At 33.2% G+C, this 25,669-nt stretch overlaps 1 protein-coding gene and 2 long non-coding RNA genes across 22 annotated transcripts in view; 1 reads left to right on the forward strand and 2 right to left on the reverse strand.

Moving 5' to 3' along the window:
• The window catches only part of LOC109539304 (collagen alpha chain CG42342), a 133,008-nt gene that overhangs the window by 67,030 nt on the left and 40,309 nt on the right, over window positions 1–25,669 (reverse strand). The gene's annotated exons all lie outside the window — the stretch shown is intronic.
• LOC125502511 lies at window positions 1,454–3,421 on the forward strand. Its single transcript, XR_007280277.1, has 2 exons — window positions 1,454–1,841; window positions 3,111–3,421. It is a non-coding gene; the product is annotated as an uncharacterized LOC125502511 (long non-coding RNA).
• Window positions 16,109–16,559, reverse strand: LOC125502513. Its single transcript, XR_007280279.1, has 2 exons — window positions 16,399–16,559; window positions 16,109–16,337 (listed from the first exon to the last, which is right to left on the reverse strand). It is a non-coding gene; the product is annotated as an uncharacterized LOC125502513 (long non-coding RNA).

The following is a 25,669-nucleotide window of genomic DNA, read 5'->3' on the forward strand; positions in this document are numbered from 1 at the left end:
AATTCTTTAAAAACCAACTTTCAATTTGTGTTGAGATTGAAACATTGTTCAAATAATGTGTTTCAAAATCGAAGATTGACCCCATTGTTTTTTAATAGTAAAGTTTGCTTACGCCGTTATGAAACTCATGGGACTTACATTCATCCTTCTGGAACATGGATGAAAAGAATCATTTTATTTTGCATTTAGTTGATTCATTATTATTGTTACATATATTTTTAGATTCGAAACAGGAATTCATAAAACGTTGTTTGAGCACAATATAGTAAGATAGCTATGTTGCTCATTTAACAAAAAATTTGTATAAAAACTCGGAAGGTAACAAATGTATCAACAAAATCATCTGCATTGCTGTAAATCACCAAAAAATCATTAAAAGTTTTCAATATTTTTTAATTGAGCACGACACAATCAGCAAAGGAGGGAGATACACGTCTACTTTTTTGATATTTCAAGTAATTATTCCTTTCGAGTGGTTCGAAATAAAAAAATACTGTGGGATATTTCAGTCCAAGGAACATAAAAGTATGATGATGTAACATCATGAACAAACCGCATCTATCGTGTATCCGTTAATGGATTAGTTGTACTAAAACGCAAATATGTATGATTTCAGCAAAAATAATGCAGGAAATGGAAGTTTTAAATCGACCATGCATATGTAAATAGTGACACTCGGCTTTTTGTTGCAATTATCCAGCTCCGTTTACACAGCTGGATGTTTGGATTTGCATTGGAGTGGTTTTTAAACCTTATTTATTTTACCAGCGAAATTTCGGATCCATTCTCAGAATTTAATCAATGGCATCTATTTGCATTTTTAGAAATGCATTACTCAGAAAGTACTGCATATATTCAGGAAATATGTCAATAAGGGGATTCACCAGGTATATAGGTGAAAGGATATGTATTTTTATTCCTTGCTTATCTTGTATGCGATAGTACATGTTATCATATCAACTATAATTTTCATTGGGCAATTATTCTCCTTCTATGAGGTTTGCTCATTAAGCCAGGCAATTAACATTTCAGCAAGTTTTGATGCAATACTGATAAAATATTCGCCGAGAATTCAAATTATAAAACAAGGCGTGTGGCTGAAATATGCATGATCAGATATTTTCCATCGTCTTGCAATTAGTGTCTATTTAAGTAATGCAGTCAGACCATCATGTGCTTTGCAGGCAACTTGAGCAGTGTTTTTTATTCCAACTTACTGCTGATTGATTTATAACCCGATTACCAGGTAGATGCTGAACTGATTGATAAATGGTCTTAACATTTGCATTAAAGAATTTACTGGAGACAAGTTTATCAAATCCCAAACACAATAAAACCCACCTAGAGTCAAAGATATTCTAAAACTTTTGTGCCCGCACAGTCTTCGACCACATATTTTTATTTTAATTCCGGAGTCACGTAGACTGGAATAACAAAAGTCGTAATTTAAAGGGAGAGGTGATGAAGTTTTCACTTGACATTAGAGATATTTTATAAATATGTCAAGCGTTGGCTTGGCGCCCCGACGTGATAAATTGTATGGCACCGGAAAATTCATTATTTTTTAAAAGTCTGTCAAACTGATTCTTTGCGGTGGAAATTTTCCACATTTCCATGGACCCAACAAAGACCAGATCGCTAGAGAATCGTTTCCGTAAATTGAGACGCGATATTGTGCACAACGCTTGCACTATGTAGATTCTTTTAAATTTGCATAAAGGAGTTAAGGTGAACAAGTAGTAATTTAGTTGTAGCTTCATTTCGGCTTTAAATTTGCATTGCAAACTATTAGAGTCCTGCCCGATATTCAAATTTCTATCATAGTTGCAAGCAAAATATAGGTAAGTACATCTATCGACATACTTGTTTGGGTTTCGCTTGAAATTTTATTTCAAAAACACCAATGAGAAGTGAAAGACTACCAATTTTTCTAACTATCAATTTTAGGAACGGGGCAGTGGCAAAAACATATTAAAGGCAAATTTGGAATCAAAATTCTTATTGGTAATACAAATAAATAAAAAGCATTAATATATATTTCTGATCTGTCGCTGGTTGAGACGAGAAACCAGCCTTACGAATCCACTTCGCGTTTTTTCAAGCCATTTCCTTAAAGACTTATTTTCCGCAAAGTGGTTAAGCGAATAAATACGATTTTGTGCCGTTCTTTCTTAAATGAAATCCTTGTTTCTTACTATCTATAATATTTAGATTTCAATAAAATTTATTTGCTTAACTAAGTTTGTGTCGGCGATTTTCTGTTTAGCAGAATGATTAAATCTAATCGGGACGACGTTACGGTTTGAAAAGTAGTTTTTGCTTGTTGATCTACAACGTAAAATCCAAACTGTAGGGTTAAGTGCGAAAATATCTACAAATTGGAAATAACAGTTTTAAAATATTAGAACAAAACTGGCGGTATAAATTATGCCGCCAAATCATGTAACATAACACGTAATAGAATCTGAATTGTGTTTATAATTTTCCGCTTTTCAATAATTTCTATCCCAAAGATCCAAAGAAACCGAACTTTGGGCAAACATAGAGTGGGTAGTAAAGTTTGCTTTATTTATTGCCGCAAAACTACTTTTCGTCTCAACTGGTTTGGGCCTAATAAATTTTCGATTGCGACTTAATAGTCAACTTACAAGTCTCATGTTGAGTAATTCTCAAAATTCAGTGCAGACCTTTAAAAAACCCAAAATTTGAGAAATCATACAGTGAGGTCTGCTCAATTTCGTTTCGTAACAACTGTTTTTCCATCTCGCTTCGTTTAGGCGTACTGAATACTTCAAAAATGAGGAAAAAATGGAAACCATTGAAAGTTTAGTTATGAATAATTCTCAAAATTAAGAAAAACATTTAAGAAACCCAAACTTTTGTGGAAACTTACATTTGCTCAATTTATTTTCCTTACAACTGCTTTTCAATCTCACTTGGTTTGGGGTAATAAATAATACAAAAACGAGGACGTAAATTAGGCGAAAAAGTGGGGCTTGCCTTGAATAATTCTCAAAATTCCAAATACGACTTCAAGCGAACCAAACTTGAAGAAAACACAGAGTAGTGTTTGTATATTTTATCGCTCTAAAGGCCGTTTTTCCTTCTAGACTGGTTTTGGACGTGATAAAATGTTTAACAACGCCGGATAAATATAGTCGTCAATGTCATTGCAAGTATCAATTGAAGGCGTTCTCAAAATGCAACCTCAAATTTTCAAGAAACTAAAACTATGAGGCGATTTAGAGAACCGTTTGGATTATGTAAAAATACACTTGTATATCAACTGGTGTAGACTTAAGTTTTCGATGTAGTCGAGTGACAAAAATTCAAACCGAAATTGAAAAGTCCAGGCTTAACCGCCTATTTGTTAGAAATGTACGCTAATTTTAATAAAACATACACAACTAAATATTGAAAATTTCACGCACGAATTATTTTCGGAAAATCTGGATATACCGAAAAACCCTAATCCTTATTTAAGTCATCAAAACGCACTTGATGCCCTTTTTATCAAGAAATAAATACATAAAAAATTGATATTAATTCAAAAATTTGCTTATAAATTGGCATAAGAATATCTTTAACAAAACAGAGAAACATTCACATAAAAAATATGCTGAATGCAAAAAATAAAAAAAAAGTCTTGGACAAATTAAACACTCCAACTAATTGATAATACTTAATAGAAGATTTACATTCGACTTGTCTAATAAAACAGCATTCCCATTTTTCCAAATGTACAATTATTGTTGAAACAAAAAAAAACAATTATGTTAAAAAGCAAAAAATACTCTCAGTCGATTATCGAATATTAAAGTATACATATTTTATTACTTAAGCTACACATAAGCAAATCAGTTCTGTTAACCTTTCCAGACGCTTAACTCTTCTTATCTAGATGCTTCCTTAGACAAAAACTAGCCGCTAGATTGTAACTTATACATACCAAGTGTTGTGATATCTCGCTTCCATTTCGGTCATGACAAAGGGAACCAAAGAAGTTAATTAAGATAACAGGCTCCCATAGTAAATAAAGTGTTGGTACTATTGTAAACTGCGGCACGCTGTATAAATTTACATTTGCGTGAAACTTATCGCTGATACTCCGTGTATGTTCCCGTGTGTACTTTTGTTTCAGAGTAAATAGAACAAGTGAACCATATAGCGACGTGTAGACTGTGTAAAAATATATGTATTCTCCAGGCAAATGGAAAATTAAGTGGAAAAATCAGGACATTGAGTCGAAATTGGACTTTTTATATTTAACAATTTCAGCTAACTATGGGGAGTTAATTAATATTTTTAAATTCGAACGGAATTCTATTCCTTTCCATTGTGTTTTTATGTTATTAGCGACGTTAACATTTGAGTAAAACAATAAAGTTTGAGTAAACGAATGAGTTTGTCATCGAAAAAGTTGTAGCCAGTTGTCGTTTTCATAACCGAGCAAATAACTAAAGTTTGTCGGATAATTTGTCGACACAGTGGCTCTGCTCGCTTTTCCACTGAAAACACAATATAATTCGGAAAGTTTTGCGGGTACTTACGGAAAATACTGACAATTTGATGCATCTGCTACGAAAGTACATCTCGAAAGTGTTGGAGATTCCGCCATCTCCACTATCTTATCCTGCTGTTTCCTTGAATTATGTAAATTCGCAACCGGCACTTACAATTATTTCAAACTAGCAACGTCAAACAATAATTTTCTTTAGCGGCATTACCGAACGGAGTTAGCTGCATTAGAACTTTGATTATAACGGATATTGTATACTCTCGACGGGATTTCGGAATTTGCAAACTATAATCAAGCTTTAATGAGTTGCTTAATTTCTTGTAACACAATAATGTCTCTTTTGAGTCTGAACTTTGCTTCGAGATAGAGGCAAAGGACACTTTCAAAGTTTTAGTGGAGTTGGCCTGCGAATAAATTGCTAGATAGCCGGTGAAGAAACTATAAGTAAAACTACCTATAAAATCAAAGCAGCTTTCTTGCACTAGCCAATGAATGTTCCGTTCAAACAATTACGTTCCGAACAAATTATTTTTCTGACTTTTAATGTATCATCATCATATTTCCAGCATTTATCAACAGGAGAATTAAACAACGTAAAAATAACGCTTCCTAACAATGCATTAAAACATGTTACCAGACCCGATAGACATAAATTAACAAAACTACTATCCAAATAACTTCTCAATCCTCTTTTAGAAAAAACTTTATCAGTTTCAATTTATTGATATCAGCCCAAAGTTTACCAGTTGTTTACCAATTCATTGAAATTTCCATTTCTGCTTCATATAATTTAAATTTATTAAAAATATGGAAAAATTGCATCAAATAAACATACTTCCTTGACTCGTTGAAGTTTTTTGAAAACAAATGTATTTTTCGCAAATGTTTGGTCATAAAAATTCCAATTGGCACGAAGGAAATGCTCTGGAATGAAAATTAAATCAGCTGGTTTATTATCCGTCACTTATCCGAAAGCTTATTTCATGCCTCTTAAGAACTTTCTTTAAATATTCGGCAGTTGCATTTCTTTCAACATTCCGGCTCCCTTGTCGGTACCACACAAATCACTGTTGATTGAGTAAATAATCAGTTGGTTGAAAGATTGTTTGAGTAGGTGAGTGTAGCATCTTAAGCGGATAATTCCTTCCAGACTAATATATAAATAAATATTGTTTTGTTTTATTATCAAAAAAATTGTTTGTTGCTTCTTGTTTAACAGTTTAATAAGAAAAGCTAGGAGTTGAAAAAAGTGGAAGTTGCCATCAATGGAACCAAGGTGTTGACCGAAATAACTTGCAAATTTGTAAATGGGAGCAGAATTCATGTACAATTTTCATTTAGTACACAAAAATACTAAACGGAACTATTCTAAAATGTATATGTATATTTTCATCTTTCCAAATATTGTTACTGATATAATAACCGTAACAAGCTGATTTTGTTGCTGTTGCACATTTATACTAAGAAAGTTTGCAAAAGTATCAGATAAATGTAAATATCTGCAAATCCTGTCTTAAGAACAATTTTATTGATTAATTTGAAAGTTTGCGTTTTAAAAACAATTTATTTCCAAATTAATACAAACAGTACAGATTTTATGTGTAACCGAAACTTAACTATGACTTATAACTCTTATACCGTATATCTTAAAACTGATTATCTTTAGTCTGAAGACTATCTGAGACTCAATTCTTATGACTTCTGACCAAACATTTAATAGTTAAATACGTATAAATATAATACGTCTTATTTTATACGAATAGGCGGCAAAAGTGGCCATATAATTGTACGCAACTATTATATTATTTGGTTTTATATGCTGCCTTTTAAGTATCCAGCTCAAAAAATCGTTTCACTTATGACTTTGTCATTCTCAATGCAGCACAGAACACAAATCGTTTTTTTTTCAATTTGCCGTCCTTTAACTTTTGAGTTTTTAATGCACACATCAATTATTGAGAAATTTTGTAATTTGTAAGTAATATTTTAAATATTACTTGTTTTGCATTTCAAATTTCGGGATTGTCAAACTCTGAGAATCACTCTGTAACTCTGTATCTAAGTTGTCACATTGTATCTAAATTAATGAAAATTTACATTTTATTCCAAGCAAATAATCCCCTTTCTAACGCATTCTGTTCTTTCAGGAATAGTATGTAATCGTACTAAAACACATCAAAGTCTATGCAACTACTAGATGAAATATAATCTGAAAAAAATGTAGATCAATGAACACTAAATTCAAAGATAAAAGCCGATAAAAAACTAATTCTTCACCATTTACTTACAATTATTATTATCTCAGTATTATCTGATCCTCTAGAAAACAAAATGTCGTCGCCAAAAATTGACGAAATTAGTCGCGAATTTAGCATAGCAATTAGTTGAGAATTTTGTTAATTTTATTTATTTAATTGGTTCTATTCACAATCTAAAATTCGCACAACATTAGCAAGTTTTTATATGGAGATAGCTTTATATCAAATTTAGTAACACTTTTGATTAATACTTAATTTCTTTATATTCATACGTCATATTCTTCATTCGCTTTCACATTGTAGTTCTCTACTAGAATTCCTCCAGATATTTTTCAGTTTTTGGGCCTCTTATCATTATCCCAATCAGGCTAAGGTAAAAAGTATATAATTTACTAAAAGGATTTGCTTCCAACAATAGCAAAACAAATTTAAACAGAAAAGTGAATCTCACAATAGAAAGTTTCATCTAGCTTGAAAGTCTTCGGATAATTTATTTCTTCAGAAATTTGATACTTGGCTTGGATTTCGAAAAGTGTAAAAATAAGGAAATAGAAAAAAAACCGAATAGGTTTAATGAAGCATGACACGTGAACTATCCTCTATTTTTATTTATTGATTTTGTTGTTATTTTGCTTAAAAATATGATTTTTTTGCTTAAAAACATGCATAATAATGTATGCTTTTAAACTTAATTAAAAAATTTAATTGTAATAAAAACCCCGCTAAAAAAATTATATTTTAACGAAGGAAATAACATACATTAACATTAAAAAAATGAAATTTGGCCAAGGACCTTCAGTCGTTTAAAATAACCAGATGTGGATTTCGCTGTAAAAATCATTTTTTTGAAAACGTGCCTCATTGATGAGATATGGTGATTCAAAGAAGAAATTATAGTAGGACCAACGATATATTTCGGTCTCATTGAAATGAAAATAGAGGCCAACTTAAAGATCATTATTTGCTCTGAAAATAATAAAAAAACTAGTTTTATTGTCCAATGCTATCCAGAAATAAAGTTAATTTTTTGCACAGTTTTATTTTCCAATGCTACTCGGAAATATAAAATTGCGCCCAACACGAGTAGGAATGCAAGAAAGGATTGCAGTAGAGCTAACAAACGTAGGCAAGTAGCCAACGTAATATCTCCGATCTCTGTGCTATAGAGCAGGAAAACTTTTTCACTGTTCTTTTATTTTCAGAAAACCATTGCAATTGAGACAGAAATTATGTGTAGTTGAAATGTATCGAAAACTCCTGGTTCGTCATCATAAAGCTTTACGTTAGCCGGATTCAATAGATATGCAAAATGGCTAATCTGTTTGGTGAACTTATTTGTACCGACCGGATCAAACGTTGGCAATCATCCGAGTTCATTGTTGTCGCACCAGCTCCATTAACCGGTACGTAACACCCCAGATAATAACGTTTTGATTGCAACGCAGTGGGCCGAAAGGGTTTGTTTGGGCCCCTGATTGCGGGGCTCGTCTGGTGGGAAATTCAAACCAGCCATCCGTAAATATCCAGTCTCGTCTAGTCGACTCTACCACGTCCAAATGCATTTATCATTTTGCAGCAAATTTCAATTTACTCGGCTAAACGAGTTGCTGCCCGTATGAAGCGAAAGTTACTTGATATACTCACATGCAAGCCCCAGTTCAGAGAGGTGGCCAGATCCTTACCTATAAAACAAACAAAAATGTTAGTCAAATCTGTTGAATTTTAAGAACATCTTTGAGTAAAACACATTGAGACGCGAACATTGCTGGTAACTGGGAGGATTGGAAATTACAGTAGAAATAAATATTCAAGTGATCGATTGTTAATAACATGTAGTTGGCATGAATTTCATTGAGTCTCGGCAAATGTTCTTCGGTTTACCAACCCTGAAAACACACATGTATGTATCGGTTTCCAGTAATACTGTACAATAACACATTCCCGAGAAAAGCGTTATTTATATTAAAATACTCCAGCAGAAATAAGGCTGATTTTAAATGAAAAGAAAACATCCAACCAGCCAGGAAAATTCAGTCTTCCTCATTGGAAGCATCGTATAAATGCATAAAAATCCCACTCGCTTGCAGGAATGCTTCGGAATTTATAAAACGGAATTCCAATCTATGCCATTCGATAGTTAGATCTTTCCGACAAAATCAACCAATAACATTTTTCAATTTCAATTAGCGAATGCCATTGCAAATGTAATTTTCCACGTTGTCTCTCAAATGGCCAATTCGAAGTTACGTCTTAAAAAAATCTTCTAAAGCTCTCAACCAATTGATTAAACGTACAAAACGGATTTCATCGTTCACTAAACGTTTTCTTCCATCCTGACAGCTCAGACATATAAGACACGTATAAATTACACAGTTTAAATCCTTTAGAAACGCTAAAAGAGCATTGTCGTCTCAGAACTATCTTGGTTGGGAGTATAAAAGCGGTTTGATTTATGCGTGTCAAAAGCTCCTCACCACATCTGAACTGGATTAAAAATTGTTCCCGTTGTCTATCTGTTTATTAATGCAAGAATCATCCTCGGGGGATAAAACTGCATCTGTTCAATTTAACAATTTCGCATCACACATCTGGAAATCACCCTATGGCTAACAACACCTTAACGTTTCTAGTAAACAATTTAGTATTCGCAGAATACTGGTACGCTCTTGAACTGCATTTTGTCTAAAAATGCACGGCTGCACGTATTAATAGCCGCAAAGAATACGCATTCATCGACATTATCAATATTTTGACTTCTTTAAAACCTGCTTTAGCCGCTCTGAATTGGCGCAAGACCACCTCGAAGTCAGGTTTCCACCTGGACCTTTTGTCTGCTTATAAACCATTGTGCAAATATGGACAATCTTTGCCTGAAAATTATTCCTATTGATAATTTGACAAACCTGGTCAAAGGAGAACAAACAGTTTTTAATTTACCACGAAATGTGGTAACACTTTCAGAAGAGAAAGAAAGCCAGTCTGCTTAAGAGCTTTAGTGATAATCGAGGGAGAGTTCATTTTCTGAAAAATCGTCCGAGTAACTTAAATACTTGCAATTTTCTATCTTTTTACACGAACATCTCTTTTCTAAATGACCGGAAGGTCCACGTGCCTTAGATTAAATGTAAATAATTTTTGAACGCCAATCTGCCAACAAGCCAAGAGCTTTATGAGTATCAAGGGCAAGTTTGTTAATTTCTAAAAAATCATTCAGTCGGGCGATTTGTTCGAGTTTTAACATTTCATCACGCACGTGTATCCTAGAAATGGCCAAAAAGACTCTAGCTCCTCTAATTTGACAGTAAGGAATTTTGGAAAGTCAGTCAGTCTTAAATATAATTTTAACTTAACTGTATTAATTAATTTTAAATTTTTCAGAATAGCACAACACCGGTTTACTCATGTGATACTCAAAATCAATGAGGAGTACTTTTATACTACAATACTTTTATCTACCATTAAATGGTATTTAATTCGACCATTCCGGCTTTAACGATACTTGGCAATAACAATTCGAAGATCTTTATTTCCATAAAAGACAAATAAAAATAAACAGAATCGCAATACGCTGCAGATAATCTACGTCCTTTTTTTCTCTTAATTGCGTTTGGAAATCCTCCAAGAAAATTCCTCAAAACATATTTCTTTAGCTTTCTCGATTGCCTGCTGAGTTCAACGTTGCCAAACGATGCATAAATTCATATAGGCTTGAAAAAATTTTACCAAGAAAAATAATTAAAATTGAATATACATATATTGCGATTTAAATCAATGTTTACTAATTAAGGAATGTTTAAATAAGGGATTATTCAAGGGGCTGGAAATATCCAAGGACATAAATTTTGGGTTATTGTGTAAGAACTTCAACACTTCGTCGAGTTTCAAGTGGATTTTACTTACCAATTTCTAAACAATGAAAAATGAAAAACTTACAAAAACACCTGTATATTAAGCAATACATAATATGCAGAAAGAATAGCGATAAATCAGAACGGAACAAGCATTTTAATTCAAAATATAATTTAATGTCTCTTTGCAATTTTGTTTCTCATTTAGAATATACCTTGAATACTTTGAGAATATTCACAATTCTGGAAAAAGTCTATTCATCAATCTACTTTGAAAAAATTAAGCTTTTCCTCATCGTTTACTCTTGGTAAACCCGGGATTTTCACCTCTCTTCTGAGTAATTTCACCCGGCATATTACTTGCTACTTTACTTTCAAATGTGCCAACAATATTTTTCCAAGCGATTCTTTGCGAGATAAAGTAATTTGGAAATAAAAATAGCGCCCATCAGACGGCAACAGCGAAAGAAATTCGCATTCTCTTAGTAAGTTTAATGGATCGCTCAGCCTACTGGGATTGTCAACATATTTGTTATTCCTTAAAGCGAATTTATTGCCGTGTAAATATTCAGGAGGTGTGATTTACAGATCTTAAACATCTTGCAAAGGGGACGAGGTGTTTTTAGTGCTGGGAATTGCTTCAAGTGCCACAACTTTATTATTGCCAACAAGCCAGTTCAGGCAGTCGGAGATTAGCCACGTCTAATTTGAGATCGTATGTTTCTATAATATATTGGCGGAAAACAATCAGAAAATAGAAAAATAGTTCTCATTCATTTTAAAGCCAGGAAACACATATTAGTCTCAGTGGATGATGAACAATCAAGAACACGTTTTATAGAATTCAAGTAAAATTACTTATAAACCAGAGGTTTTACAAAATAAATGCTAAATCTTTTCAAAAAGACACCCTTCGCAGTATAAATCAAATTTGAAGGTAAATCCTGAATAGCAATAGGACCAAACCGGGTTACTTTAGATTATTCAGTTTTCTTAAAGAAGCTGAGAACAGATATACGATGAATTTGAAATTCTACTGGAAAGTCTCCAAGACAAAGGCAGCTCCCCACGATTTACTACTTGCTTTATTTCACAAGATTAGAAAGATTTTTAATTATTACCCCGAAGAGGTTGGAAGCTGGCCAAAGAACAAGCGAATAAATTTGGACGAGTTTTATTAGCATTCTTATCTTGGTAAAATCGTCAATAAATATTAGTGCGATGTTAATGTAAAATGTAAAATTCAGTGCAGTAACTCATTAGCGAAGTCTTTTACAATTGGCTCTTAAGAACAAACTTTAAACTTGAGCAACTATCAATTTATAATAAGAAAACGCAGTTCTTACGAGTCTTTTTTCTGTGAAATTTTAGCGAAAATCATCATTTAAAACTCAAATAAAAGTAGAAGACCGTTGAAAAATCATTAAACTCTGGATTTAACGAAACTAGTCGGGACCATTTTGAATTGTTATTAGAAGCTGCTAAAACTTGATAGAAAATGGGAAGTTTAAAATCAATAAAAATAAGGAAAGGCAGAAATTGAGAGAATGTATTCCCAAATTGTAATTAAGATCAGATTATGTCAATGAAACTATTGGACGTTTTCGTTTTACCCTACCTAAACAGGATGTATTTCGTTTCAGATTGTTTCAAACGTTTTTTGTTTTTGGTTATGCAAATCGCATTTTCATTTAAAAGGGGCTAAGTGGGTTTTTAGTGTAAAATAAAAAAGTTAATAAGTGAAATAAAAAAACGAAAACCCGCAAAAATAAAATGTGATGAAGCAGATTAAATGACTATGCAATGTCTTACGTAATTAATAATATTTCGTAACTTAATACTTACTAAAATTTCCGAATTTTTGCAGCAGTAATTTAGTTATATTTTGGGTTTTATCCCTAATTAAATTGTACTTACATTTGTTAAGTAATACACAATGTATCCGGTTTGAAAAAATAGATTTTTTGAAATATTTTATAAACGCGGTGTTAAAACCATGAATTAAAAATATGACTTATGTTTTTAATTCTCAAAATTAAATAGCATTCATTTTAAATCAAATGGCAAAATCGGCAAAGGAAAGTTAACTGAGATGAAGTATAATAAATAATTAACATGAAAAAAGTACTTTTTAATTATAATATTATTTAAAAACTCATTCTTTAAATATCGCCAGAAGAAAATAAACACAGGATAAAACATTTAACTATAACAATTTTTAACGAAGAATACGAAAAAAATCAAGAATTCGGCAAGGGAGGCACTTGGAGAACGAACTATAAAAGTGAACCAAGTAATAAACCACAAGACACCATGGTTCCGCCCAGCAGTCAAGGAACAGTGCAAAGAAAAAAGAAAAGCCTACCTAAAATATTGTACTATGCGATCGCCAGAATCATATAATGCATATAAGCAAGTTAGGAACAAAACTAAAGAATTAATGAGAAAAACCAAAAACGGTCACTGGTCAATGTTCTCCAAACGCCTGGAAAATGATTTCTACGGGCTTCAAAAGCAGATATGGCGATTCATAAGATTGCTCTCTTAAAAGATAAGAGGTCTGCTGGAACCAACCCACATAAAAAGGAAGAGTGGATCAGATAAATATCTGATCGGTTAAATAACAGATCTGTATAAAACGACAAACACGGCAGATGAGCCTACCACAACAGAAATAACTATTAACGAAGATGGCACGATCAATACATCCGACGTAGAAATCGCACTACAGAAACTAAGAAATAGAAAAAGCGTAGGGCAAGACGGTATAGAGAATGAATTACTCAAATACGGTGGACAAAGACTAACAGAGGAATTAACAACTTTAATACAGAAAATTAAATATCAACACAAAATCCCAGATGAATGGCGAACCAGCACTACTGTGCTAATATTAAAAAAAGGGGACAAGAGAATACCATCAAATTATAGAGGAATGAACCTTTTAAGCACTGCTCTAAAACTAACAACTAAAGTAATTACGAACAAAATCAACAATCTTACATCGTTGGCGGACGAACAACAGGGATTCAGATCGGGAAGATCTTGCACGCCGTGTTCGTATTAAGACCAATAGTCGATAAATCGATTGAATAGAACAAGCCAGCGTTTATATGTTTTGTTGATCTAACTAGAGCATTTGACCGTGTCCAGCTGAAAGACGTCCTGCATCTCCTTTACAACAGGCAAATCCCACACAATCTCATGAAAACCATAGAGAACATATATAAGTACAAACATTAAAATACGAACACAACTAGAAGGAGACCTCACAAAACCAAAACCAGCGGGTAGCGGTATTCGTCAGCGAGACTCCCTGAGTCCTACCTTCTTCAATTTAATAATGGAAGAAATTGTTCGAAGTGTTTGAGGGCTAAAGGGATACAAAATGGAGGATGCAGAAATCAAAATAGTGTCGACTGAGTGAAAATGACTTACAAAGGTTATTACTTATTCAACCTGACAGCCAAGTCTTTAAATATGGAAATATCACTGACCAAAACAAAGTCCTTAAGAACATCAAAAAACCCTCTAAGATGCAAACTGGAACTTGACGGTAACGTAATCGAGCAGAAAATTAAATTTAACTACCTTGGCGTGGAACTTTCCGGCTTTGGGGATATTGAGGCAGAGGTGAGAGATCAAACAACAAAAGCAATTAGAATAGCTGGCTGTCTGAATGCCATATGATGCAATAACAGTGTGGGAACGGACACTAAATCGAGGATCTACAAAACCGTCGTGAGGCGGATGATATACCGCAGAGACCAGGCCAGAAACAGCGAAAACCAAAAGACTCCTAGAGACAGCTGAGATGAAATTACTCCTTAGAATCACCGGAGAAAAACACTGGATGGATAGAGAGAGAATCGAGGAGATCAGAACAGCTTGTAATGTCAAGAACAGCAATAAATGGGTAACAAACAGGAAGAAGGAATGGAATGAGCACATACACAGGATGGACCACCGCAGACTTGTGATAATCGCTCGCGACAAGTCCCCATTGGAACGAAGAGACGCGAAGGGCGCCCCAGGAAACGATAGAGCGACAGCCTCACGCAAGTGTACGATAATTCAACAGGCGATTCGCCCAAAATCAAGAATGAAGAGGAAGAATTTTATAACAGTAACAACTAATTTCCCACATACCTACCAATAATCGAAATATTTCTTTTCGTTCTTCTGCTTGTGAAATCACCAACTGAGTTAAATTAATCTCCAAAATCAACCATCACATATTATGCATTTCAAGCCATAAAATATACCCACTGACCAACATAACCATCTACCTCACCTACTAAGGTAAAAAAACGCATTCCATTTATAAAAAAAGGACTCATAATACATTGTCTTCTATGCAATGCGCAAGTGATTACCTTTAACTTATCTCGATCGTAAATTTCCTCTTATAAGGATAAACATGAACTTTCCCAGACAGGTCTGTATGGTACAATTGAAATATATTCGAGACGCAAAAATAACACCTTCACACAAATCAGGCAAAGTTTATAGTTATTACAGGCCAGTGCTTCCCACTTACAAAGGTGAAACCCACATTTACGCCACCATGCAGATATACGTCTACATAATGTCGGAGGGTAAAAACTGAAAGTCGTAATTACCAGTTAGTGAATGCTATAAAACGGATTTTTGCAGAAGCAGCTACTCCGATTTGGTTTTTTCACTGCTTTCCACAAAAAAATGTTTTAAGTACTGAATGAACTGTAATAATAAAGTGAACTAATACAGTGTATTGGCACACTAGTTGAGTGACATCGGGGACAAAATGTGTTATTTCCTGACATATTTGTATTTTTAATTTTTCTTATTCTCTAGCGCTTTTGATGTAAAACTACTTTCGACTCGACTGTGAAACTTTCACTTATTGTTAGTTCTGATAATATCGGCAATATTCGTTTACATTAAAACCTATTCATTTGCATAACAAAAGGACAGTGAAAATAACACGATAACAAACGAAAGATGAAAACGAATGTTCAATCAATCATCTGTGTACCTACATCATATTATTTTGAAATAGAGACAAGAGGAAACTGTATAAGTTGACATGAGAAGTCAAACTTTATTTTTAAAAACAAAAAATTAGTTTTTCTTCACTGAAAAAAGCGCATAAATTGAACTAAAGCAAATATTAAAATATTCTAGAAAAATAAAACTCCGTTTAAAACACATATGCTGAATTTGGCACGTTTAACGGCTGCTTGTATTGCCATAAATATACATCGTCACGTTTTAAAATGAAAAATGATGATGGACTTAATTTGTATTGTTGTAATGTTGATGTAAACACAATTTAAACCGTAACTACCGTTTAATGCTTAATCTCATTCCAAATAATTAAATAAATGGTATAATCCACCCCAAAGTTTACAAGATTTCATTAATTTCGATTATTTGCGATCAATTTTATCATACGTAAGGTATCTACATAAGGAAACTGTTCTAAGAAGTCATATTTTTTATGCATAACAATGCCTTCTAATTTTCAGACTTTTTGCCCACAAATAGGAAAAAAATGATCCAAAAGTGAATTAAACTAATACGTAACAGAATTTCCTCCTATCAACACCTCTATTTCTCCTGGCCTCGAAACTTAGCACCAGTAAAACTTGGGGTTTCGCCTCTACACAAATTACAATGTTTCAGTCAATTTAGCAGGTTTCGGTCTAAACTTTAGTAACCAAACTTTCGCTGAAATTAAGTTGTTGATTGTGTTTCGTACTTCCTTGGACTTGGTAAATACGTCTCTAACCTTGGAAAGATTTATCATCTTCTTTAATCCAGTTTTTATTAATTAATTCCCATTGGCGATTCACTTAACACCTAGGTAGGTACCTTGATAAATCGCATATAATGGCCAGTTACAGGGCTTGAAGATGAATCGCGGAGGTTTTCACTCAGTTACTCACTCCTTTCGTTAATGATGTGTCAACATCATATCTATTTCATGACATTTAGTCGTATGCGTGCCGCAGAGCAATTTCTCACTAAAGATTGATGGGTTTAATTAAATACTTAAAATATTCATATAAATCAATCATGTGCTCGGATATCGACTTCAACGGAGACACGACAACTGATATCTATCGGTTTAATGATTATCATACATTAGGCGATGGGAAAACGAAATCGTGAAATCCACAATCAAGTACTTTAAGGTAAGAGTTTTCAAGCAAATAATAGTATTCTCAGTGTTTTCACATGAAAACTTACGCCTAAAGGGGCACGTGAACCGAAGCCTTTCTTCTGCAAATTATAAAGACAAATATGGGCTCGAAACTACCGTTTAAACTAGACTATTTCACTCAACGAACGTCGAGTTTGCTCTTTAAAGTGCCAGTCGCAATTTACCAAATTAACATAAATCCCTAATAGTATCAGTAAGGATATACCTACAAAACGCTTGTTCAATGAAACAACAATTGCAAAGTAACCGGTTTCAACATCATAAATTATAAATAATGGCAAGAAGCTGTTCTGTTAAATGTGTTTTGGCACATTTAGTACATTCATTTAAGTATTCTCAATTAAATCGCGTTTAATCAAACTGAATAAGAAATAAATTGAATCATTGTGTTTACTAAACAGATGGATTAAGTCGAATTTCTGAATCTGTTTGAAATGAATTTGCCAGAACAAAGTATCCAGCTTTCAACGGGAAAAATATATTTTCCTAAGCCCCCTTTCGTGTGTTCAGGCATAGAAAGATAAATTTCCTAACTTTCCTTTATTACAACATGGTAGACATGGTTTAGATCGTGTTGAATATTTGAACGGCAAGTACAAGCAGTTTCGCAAAATAATCAGCAAGTATAAGAATGTGGAACTCAGCACAGCAACAATTACCGCGTTAATTGATTACGTTTTAACTTATTTAAGGCACTAAATAACGAAAATGTGTGTGGTTTTCTCGAAATGCTTCATATATTTACGTTATTAATGACAGACTGAATGACATATTTTTTATTGGTCGGGACAAACCCTCCACATAATGCAGCAACATCAAAGGCACTGGTATTCAAAAAAATAATCTATTAGCAAATGATCAAACCAATGTTTTAATGTTATTCAGTAGTGATAGTCAATTTTTAATGGAAAAGTTGTTGAAGTGATTGAAACTTTGCGCTTTCTAAAACGAAAGATTGTTTTCCTTAGCTAAATTTGGATCAATAAGGTTATCGGAGCTACCGGTGCCAGAAGCTTTTGCTATTGAATTATTCACATTAACTCCAATTAGTCCGTAAGTCAAACGGTTCAATAGAAGAGGGTGTAGGAATGAAAGTGGAAGCACAAGGGAATGCACTTTTTCCAATTAAATTAAAAATCCAGCAAAAATCACGGATAACTGATAATTTGCGCCTGTTTTTATACATGTTATACAGCGGCTTAATCTTCTATTTGCTGTAAAATCTTTACGTATTCATATTGAACACCTTCTTTTGCTGTTTGAGTAAGGAAAACTTCCACTTTGAACAAATCTCGGGGGATAATGTTTGAACTTTTTCCAAATCTCGATTCCCGATTCCATTTAACTCGATTTTTTTGCGGATTTTAAACTCAAGTGGCTGCGGCAAATAAAAATATCAAATGTCTTGCTCTAGATCTAATAGAGAGAAATATTAAAAGACCAGTCCCCTTTCCTAAGAAACTTGAGAACATTTTTTGGATAGTGAAATTACATTTTATTTTTGCAGGTTGTACACACACAAACCTCTACTTTAAATTTACTAAAAGTTCAACAATATTTCACTCTTAGAAAAATGTAGGGAGACAAAAATCGAGAAGTAGGTATCCTGATTTAGCTGCATTTTCTATGATTTCCATACTTAAGTCTCTACTACAGTATCTACTTCTTCTGGAAATTACAGTCGAGAAAAAGTTTAAAGAAAGCTTTTACTTGAAGCAAATCATGAGAACAGCGTTTGCATTTTTTTTATTATTGAGATTTTCTACTAAAGCAAGTGAGCTGAACTAGTTAAAAAATGCAACCTTCTTCTTGCTCCAGTTGGAAGCCGAGGAATTATTGATCAAATGATTGTTATTGACCAAAATTCTCAGAGCAAGTTCAAGTCCACACTAGAGCGAGTCATGCAAACTACGAAATTGTTTGGTAATGCGATAATTTCAAACACCTCTTTCTTTCATTGCCAAATAACGAATATTTGAAGAAATAGCTACTTAATCTTAGACACAAGATCGGAAAATTCGATCCGATATAATCTCGATCTTTAATCTATTCGCTATCTACTCTAAAACATAACTTGGTTTGAAAACACTACAGTGGAATTAGCAATAAATGACCCAAAAACGATAATAATGATAAAATGAATATCCCAGAGTAAAGTAAAATATAAATAGTATCTCAAGTTGTACGATAGACAGATTTCCCTTCTTCAAATGGTTTCTGGAAGCATACATCATGTAAATGTAAATTTAAAGTATGCGGTTCAAACGACTACACCCTCTTCACGTTAAAGCAGATCAAATAACTAGTAACTAGCAACGGCTTGACACTTTAAACGATCCTAACCCGATCGAGAAATTCTGCCATAAATATGTAAAACGATCCAGCCTTAAAAGGCGCGCCTTGAAGTTGTGCCCCATTGTTAAACATAATCGTATAGAATGTACGACAGCGAATTCAGGTAGCCGTTAAAGATATTACAAAGTTGCTCTTTTACGATACCACTCTTAAATATTTCCTTTGATTTATGCGAGTTCAAGTAGAGATAAATCAGAGCCATCGAGATCTCTTCCTGGAAATTTTGCTAAACTGAACATTGAGAACGACTAGCGCAACGACGTTCTCCCAAGAACTCAAGGGTTTTGAACTAATTTTCTTTTTATTGCATGTAAATTATGGCTCCATTATGTTCCAGTATGAAACATTCGGATTTGCAACGCGTTTCTATAACATGCGAGCGTGATCTGAATATGCTGAAGAAAATTCTTTAAATTCTGCCAGGAGAAGTTGCAGAATTACTGTATGAACTCAATTTCAAATTCAAAATTAAAGAGCAAAGCTCCATGCTTAGCTCCATGCAGCTCCAATTCCCTCCTCATGTGCATAATGCTTTATGGATTTATAAATTGTTTTATCGCTGTATTCTTGAAAATCATTCCGTTTTTTTGAGGATTTTTGTAAATTCTATTTATCTCTAATTGAAGTGAAAAAATGTAAATTTCTTACAGCAAATGGTTTCTCGTTTCACCCACAGGGCTTCAACGGAAGCTCCCATCTTTTCATATTCCGATTGACTTGTTACATCTGACCGATAAACGTTTTGAGCGAATATGTGAATATTATTCAAAACACTCATAAGTGAACCCTAATAAAGTTAAAATGCACTCTCGACAGAGACGGTTTTCCCAAGGGTGGGCCAATCTTGTGCTTTAATAGCAGCCCTTAAGGGTGCTTTTGTACCTGTTATAAGGCTTTTTCGTCCGTCGACCCCTTCGGATAAGGAGGGCCTACAGGATTTCTGGCTGATTTATTATAGGCTGCCTAAGGACACAATTAAAAATTTGAAACAGTAATTTGTGGCTTCCAAATGGCTTCCTCGGGGTGTATTTAGGCTTGTCGGTATGTTATATAATTTAATTCCAGTTGCCCTTAAATATGCCCAAATGTTTCATGTGGAAAGTAGTGAATTTCATCGGCACCTTTTCATAATCCTTTAATAACTTTTTTACGGTATATGTATATATTCAAAATGCATAATATCAGAAAAAATTGTTTAGAGAATGTGGAAGATATTTTAGTTAAATTAATATCACTAGACTAAGACATGAGACGTAACTATAAAAATTAGAACATATGTGGGGTCGCAAAGTAGCAGATGTTGGGATAGAACCGACATTGATATTAAAAGGTGAACAGTTTTCTCCATTTCGACTTTTATAGACTTCGATCGTTTCAGAAATGTTTCCAGTTTTCAAGCAAAAAATTCAAAATTAAATAGAGTCTTTAAAACCGCTTTTAGTTTTTTGGCTCAATTTATTTAGAGAACTGGTGGAGCTGCAAAGCTCTAGTTGTCATTTCGCGATATAGTCTTCAAATACGCATTTTTAATACCAAAGGACATTTTATAAATGTTTTGAGTTTTCACCCAAAATGCTAAAATTAAAAATAAGATCGGGTCTTGAAAACCGCTCTTAGTCTGTGGCTCAAATTTAGAGAAACGGTTGAGCTGCAAAGTTCTAGTTGTCATTGCGCGATAGAGTCATAAAAACAATTTTTTTTATCAAATATAATTTTATAAATGTTTCTAGTATTCAAGCAAAATGCAAAAATTCCAAATTAAATCGTTCCTAGTCTTTCGCTCAAATTTAGATAATTGAACAGCAAAGTTCTTGTCATAATTGCGCGATAGAGTTGTAAAATGTGCACTTTTTTACACCAAAAATCATTTTAGAAACTTTCTTTCTGGTTTCTGGTATTTACGCAACATGCGAAATATCAAACGGAATCTTAAAAACCACTCTTTGGCTTAAATTTAGCGAATTGGTTGTGCTGCAAAGCTCTAGTTGTCATTACGTCATTTTAAAAATATTTCAAATTTTCACGTAAATAGTGATAATTCACGTAAATAGTTGATTAAGTTTGAAGTCTGTACTATAAATCCTATATATTTATTTTGAGTGAATGAAAAACAAGTGACTTTTCCTAAATCCGAGTAACGAACGGATCGCTTTATGTTATAACTTTTAACACTATCTATAAACTCTTACAAAACCTATAACAACTTTAAAATTTCGACTATAAATAAATAATCGAAAAGCAGAGCCATAATCCCCATGCAAATTCAGGTCTACATTAACATCCCCACACATTTAGAAATATGATTCCTCTAATTTAAACCTACAAAACATAATATGTATATACAGAAAAAAAAGTTCTGATTTTGAAATTATACAGCGATATTGATTAAACGCTGTATGAATTAAATCCATAAACAAAACCCTAAACGTTTTAAAATGAAATTGTATTTAATTCGGTTAGCTGCAAACACCTCTCCGTTTTCAAACGAACATTTAATCACAAAAGCTCGGTACAACGAAATTGCTTTTGAATTAGATATTATGCCAAACCAGAGGATGACGTTGTGCAATTATAGATGTAACCTGAAGTTTTGCGACAGAATATTTTGAGTTCACAGTTCAGAGTGGCAGGGCTAGAAATGTGTTTCAAAGTAAAGGTTGCTTTGAATCTAAAAAAGCAACAATCCATTACCGTTATAAATATTTTCCATTTATAAGTATGCATTTTTTTATTTAAAGACGTCGCACGGTTTGTAGAGTTTTCAAGCTTCTATATCTCCCTAACATTATAATGGTATAGACAACAAAGCTCAACTTTGATGGCGGAAACTCAATTTCCTCTGTCCAACTCGAAGTTTCATCTGTAAGCACGTCCTAAAACTTTGTGGCACTTTATAGGGTGATTTTGACGGTGAAAACAAATTTTGAAATCGTTTGCGTTGAAAGTGATAAATGTCCTCCACGTTTTCAATAAAATAAAAGTGCCTATCAGGACATCGCTTTTTTACAAAAGTTAGGTTTTAAATGTTATAATGCGAACAGATCAGGTTTGTGTCTATAGCATAATTTCCTAGTATGGATATTGTCAATTAATAGTTCCAAAGCTATAGATTTTTTGCATTATGCATGTCTTTGATGTTTCTTGTGAGTGGAACAGTGGCAAAGAGGAAAAACTGCGGGTATAAGAAAGACGGAACTGCACAAAAAAATTGTGAGTACTGCTGGATCCCCTCAATTCCACAGCAAATTAACTTGAGATTGTCAGTTTACTGATTTTAATATTGTGCTAAACAAAAATTTGCAATAGTTTAGTGCTGTCTACTATATGTATACCGTAACTTTCTTATATTACAATATAACAATAACCCAGTGCATGCTTTCACAAGGATTAAGAAACCTCAATCATTATCTACAAAACGCACATCATAAGAATAATGGATGATGTCTTATCAGCTTTCCTATTTTACTTGTTTATTTCAATACTAGACATTTATATTTAGCAATCTGCAAATTTATTTCTTAACATTGTTATTTATTGTTTAATTTTAGAAAGCATTCAAAAAGCATTTATTTCTATTCCAAAATTAAAATCAAATCCTGGGTTCTTCAGTCATTTATTTATTGTTCATTTATCAATTTAAGAAAACGTTTCGGTGTTTTCCACCATCATCAGTTTTAATGTGTAGCGTTGTTGCTACTTTACGCCTTGGCATGTATTTTCTATTAAAAGTAGTATTCTATTTGTCCAGTATTTTACAAGTTTACAATCAGATTAACGTGTGCTTTTTGATATTCTACAGTTTTGGTATCAATATCAACTTCTGCTATTATCAAGAACATATTGCCTTCAGTAATTCCAAAAATACATTTCCGATGTATTTTCAAACATGTTGTTTGTCTTCAGCACAGTCGATTTGGGTCAATTCCATGCCAGCCATCCCATGGGTTCCAATTGCATTATACTTTTCGAAACTGTCCACAATTCTCTGATGATGTTAGGTGTTGATTTATGGATATGCAGAATTCGTCCCATATTGTTATTGACCACAGAAATCACATATAATTCCATGAAAATATGATATTGTTCTAGACTAATAAAGTTATGGTACACGTGTAGCACTGGATCATTTCAAATTAGGCCATAATTCACAATCAGCAGAAGAATTTAAAATGCCGTAAAATGGTCGACAGATTACACTCATAATTTCCATATTCCAGCGCATCTGCAGTTAACAGTATCCCAATTACCATATATCTCTAACTTTCATGAAGTTAGCGGCAGTAAACAAGTCGCTGAGGAACCAAACCGCTCTCGACACGGCCTTTGCCTCTCGATTCAGGTGTAAGATGCAAATAAGGCGACATCCAGCAGTTCACTTTCCGAAGAGATGTTTATGGAAATTCAGCCCCTAAATTACATTCAAAATTTAGGAGTTCCGATTATGCTAACGAATGCTAATTACTTTTATTAAATGTTAATCAATTAGCCGCCGCGCGACTTGCAGAAGATGCTGTTCAGCGCAGCTGGAATCGGAAATAGTTCCTAACTTTATTAATTCATTTGCATATAACGATTTTCATCGAGGTCTCAACTTGGTTATAAGTACTCATACATTAGCAGAACGGATTATCATTTAGTAAAACGGTTTTTATTAAAGTGACACTAAAAATGTTATAGGCTATCATTAGCTCATGTATTTTAAAATAAATTTTACTTTACCGCTCTTGTACAATAAAACTAACGATGAAACATTTTAGTGTATCAATTTTTTTCTTTTATGTAGAATTTAACGAGACCGTTGACCGCAGAACAAAACTATTTATTGAGAAGGAGAATTGAATCAATGAACTCAGCAGTTTTTTTATTCAGCTCAGTGAAGATAAAAATGTCTAGAAGCTCCTAAAATAGCAGAAGATAGATCAGCAAATTTCAAAGAAACATTTCACACTGATAAGAGAAAATCCGAAAGATTATAATGTACGAAAAAGGCAAAAATATTTGTTCATTAAAACCCAGAACGTTGAAGAAGCAGGTAATTATGTTGCTGGTTTAAATATATTTAATATCCAACCCTGTTATAGAAATTCGAAATAAGGCAAGCGACAGCATTGTTCGTACAGACTGAAATTATCGTTGGTAATATTTTCCGCCAAGCGCTCTTTCATGGTTTACCGCACTAGGGCTATTAAGTAGCAAATTTGCTTTCCCATTAATATTATTGTCAAGAAAACACTAACTGCCATTTATATTGTCTTTTCTCAACTTTCTTATGTAGAATGCAAAGTGGGTAGGTACAGTAAACAACAAATTGCCCATATTGAATCTGCCACTTATCATTGCTGGGTGTTAACCAATTTGAGTCTGCAACATATCTGTGGTGCGTTTTCTGTTTCGGACTATGGCTTTAATAGATAGCAATAATTTAGTTGTATTAACGATGAATTATCTTGACGCTTTTGCTCCAATTAGAATTATATGTATTTTGAATGTTTATATATTCAAAGATTTGCACAACTTTACCCTTTTCAAAATTATCTAAAAAAGCTGAGTTGTGACAACACTTAATGCATCTCGGATAATAAAAAGCATCTGAAGATGGTCAACGATTCAATCTTTCATGTTCATGTTATCCATTTGTAATGAAGAGTATTGAAAGTCCTTAGGCTTGAGAAAGCAAGCTCATTTAAAAAAGAACAATCGACCGCAAATAGATGATTCGATACGGTTTTAATTCCAAAACTTTCTTTAAGATTTCCAAATGTTCAAATTATTCAAATAATTTTTAGTTACATAAGTATATTAAGATGAATGAAAAACATCGAACCTTTGCTTATACCTTCATAAATAGTTTCACTAAGTCCTATTTTAAAAGCGAATTAGCAGAAAACTCAGAAACAATCAGGAATTAGAATCCCAGATAAACCAAGGACAAAAAGCAATCGACATTTAAAATAAATTTTCAAAGGAAAGACTATTTTGCTGATCGGCGAGTTAACAAAATTGCTCAATAAACTTTGACGTCCCAATACCTTCTATCTATCTTTCCATAAATGTGAAATGATCAAATTATAATCTTTGCCACTCAATAACTAAGGTATTATCAGGTATGTTTTTGCCATCTTCCGTTTGTCAAAAATATTTCTTATCGATTATTGAAGTCGCGCTTCTTTAAACTGACTCATGATTGATTGATTTGATTTCTGGCCGATCTATCTTTATAATGCATAACATAAAAATTATAATCGTAACGTCAACTTATCAATTTGAAAAACAAATCAGCAACAATATTAACTCAAAAATATAACACGTGATGACCGCTAACGAAAAGCTGTTTCTTCTACGGCCAACTCGATAAAACAAAATGTCATGGTTTCTAACATAACTTGAACCAAACTATAAAACAAACTATTTGACTAATAATAAAAACTGAGATCTGACACAGAAATTTCATATTATATTTATAATGCATCCTCTCCTCAAG

The sequence above is a fragment of the Dendroctonus ponderosae genome, unplaced genomic scaffold (genome assembly GCF_020466585.1).
Source record: "Dendroctonus ponderosae isolate FM_Combo_2020 unplaced genomic scaffold, Dpon_F_20191213v2 Dpon_F_20191213_1, whole genome shotgun sequence".
Classification (NCBI taxonomy): domain Eukaryota; kingdom Metazoa; phylum Arthropoda; class Insecta; order Coleoptera; family Curculionidae; genus Dendroctonus; species Dendroctonus ponderosae.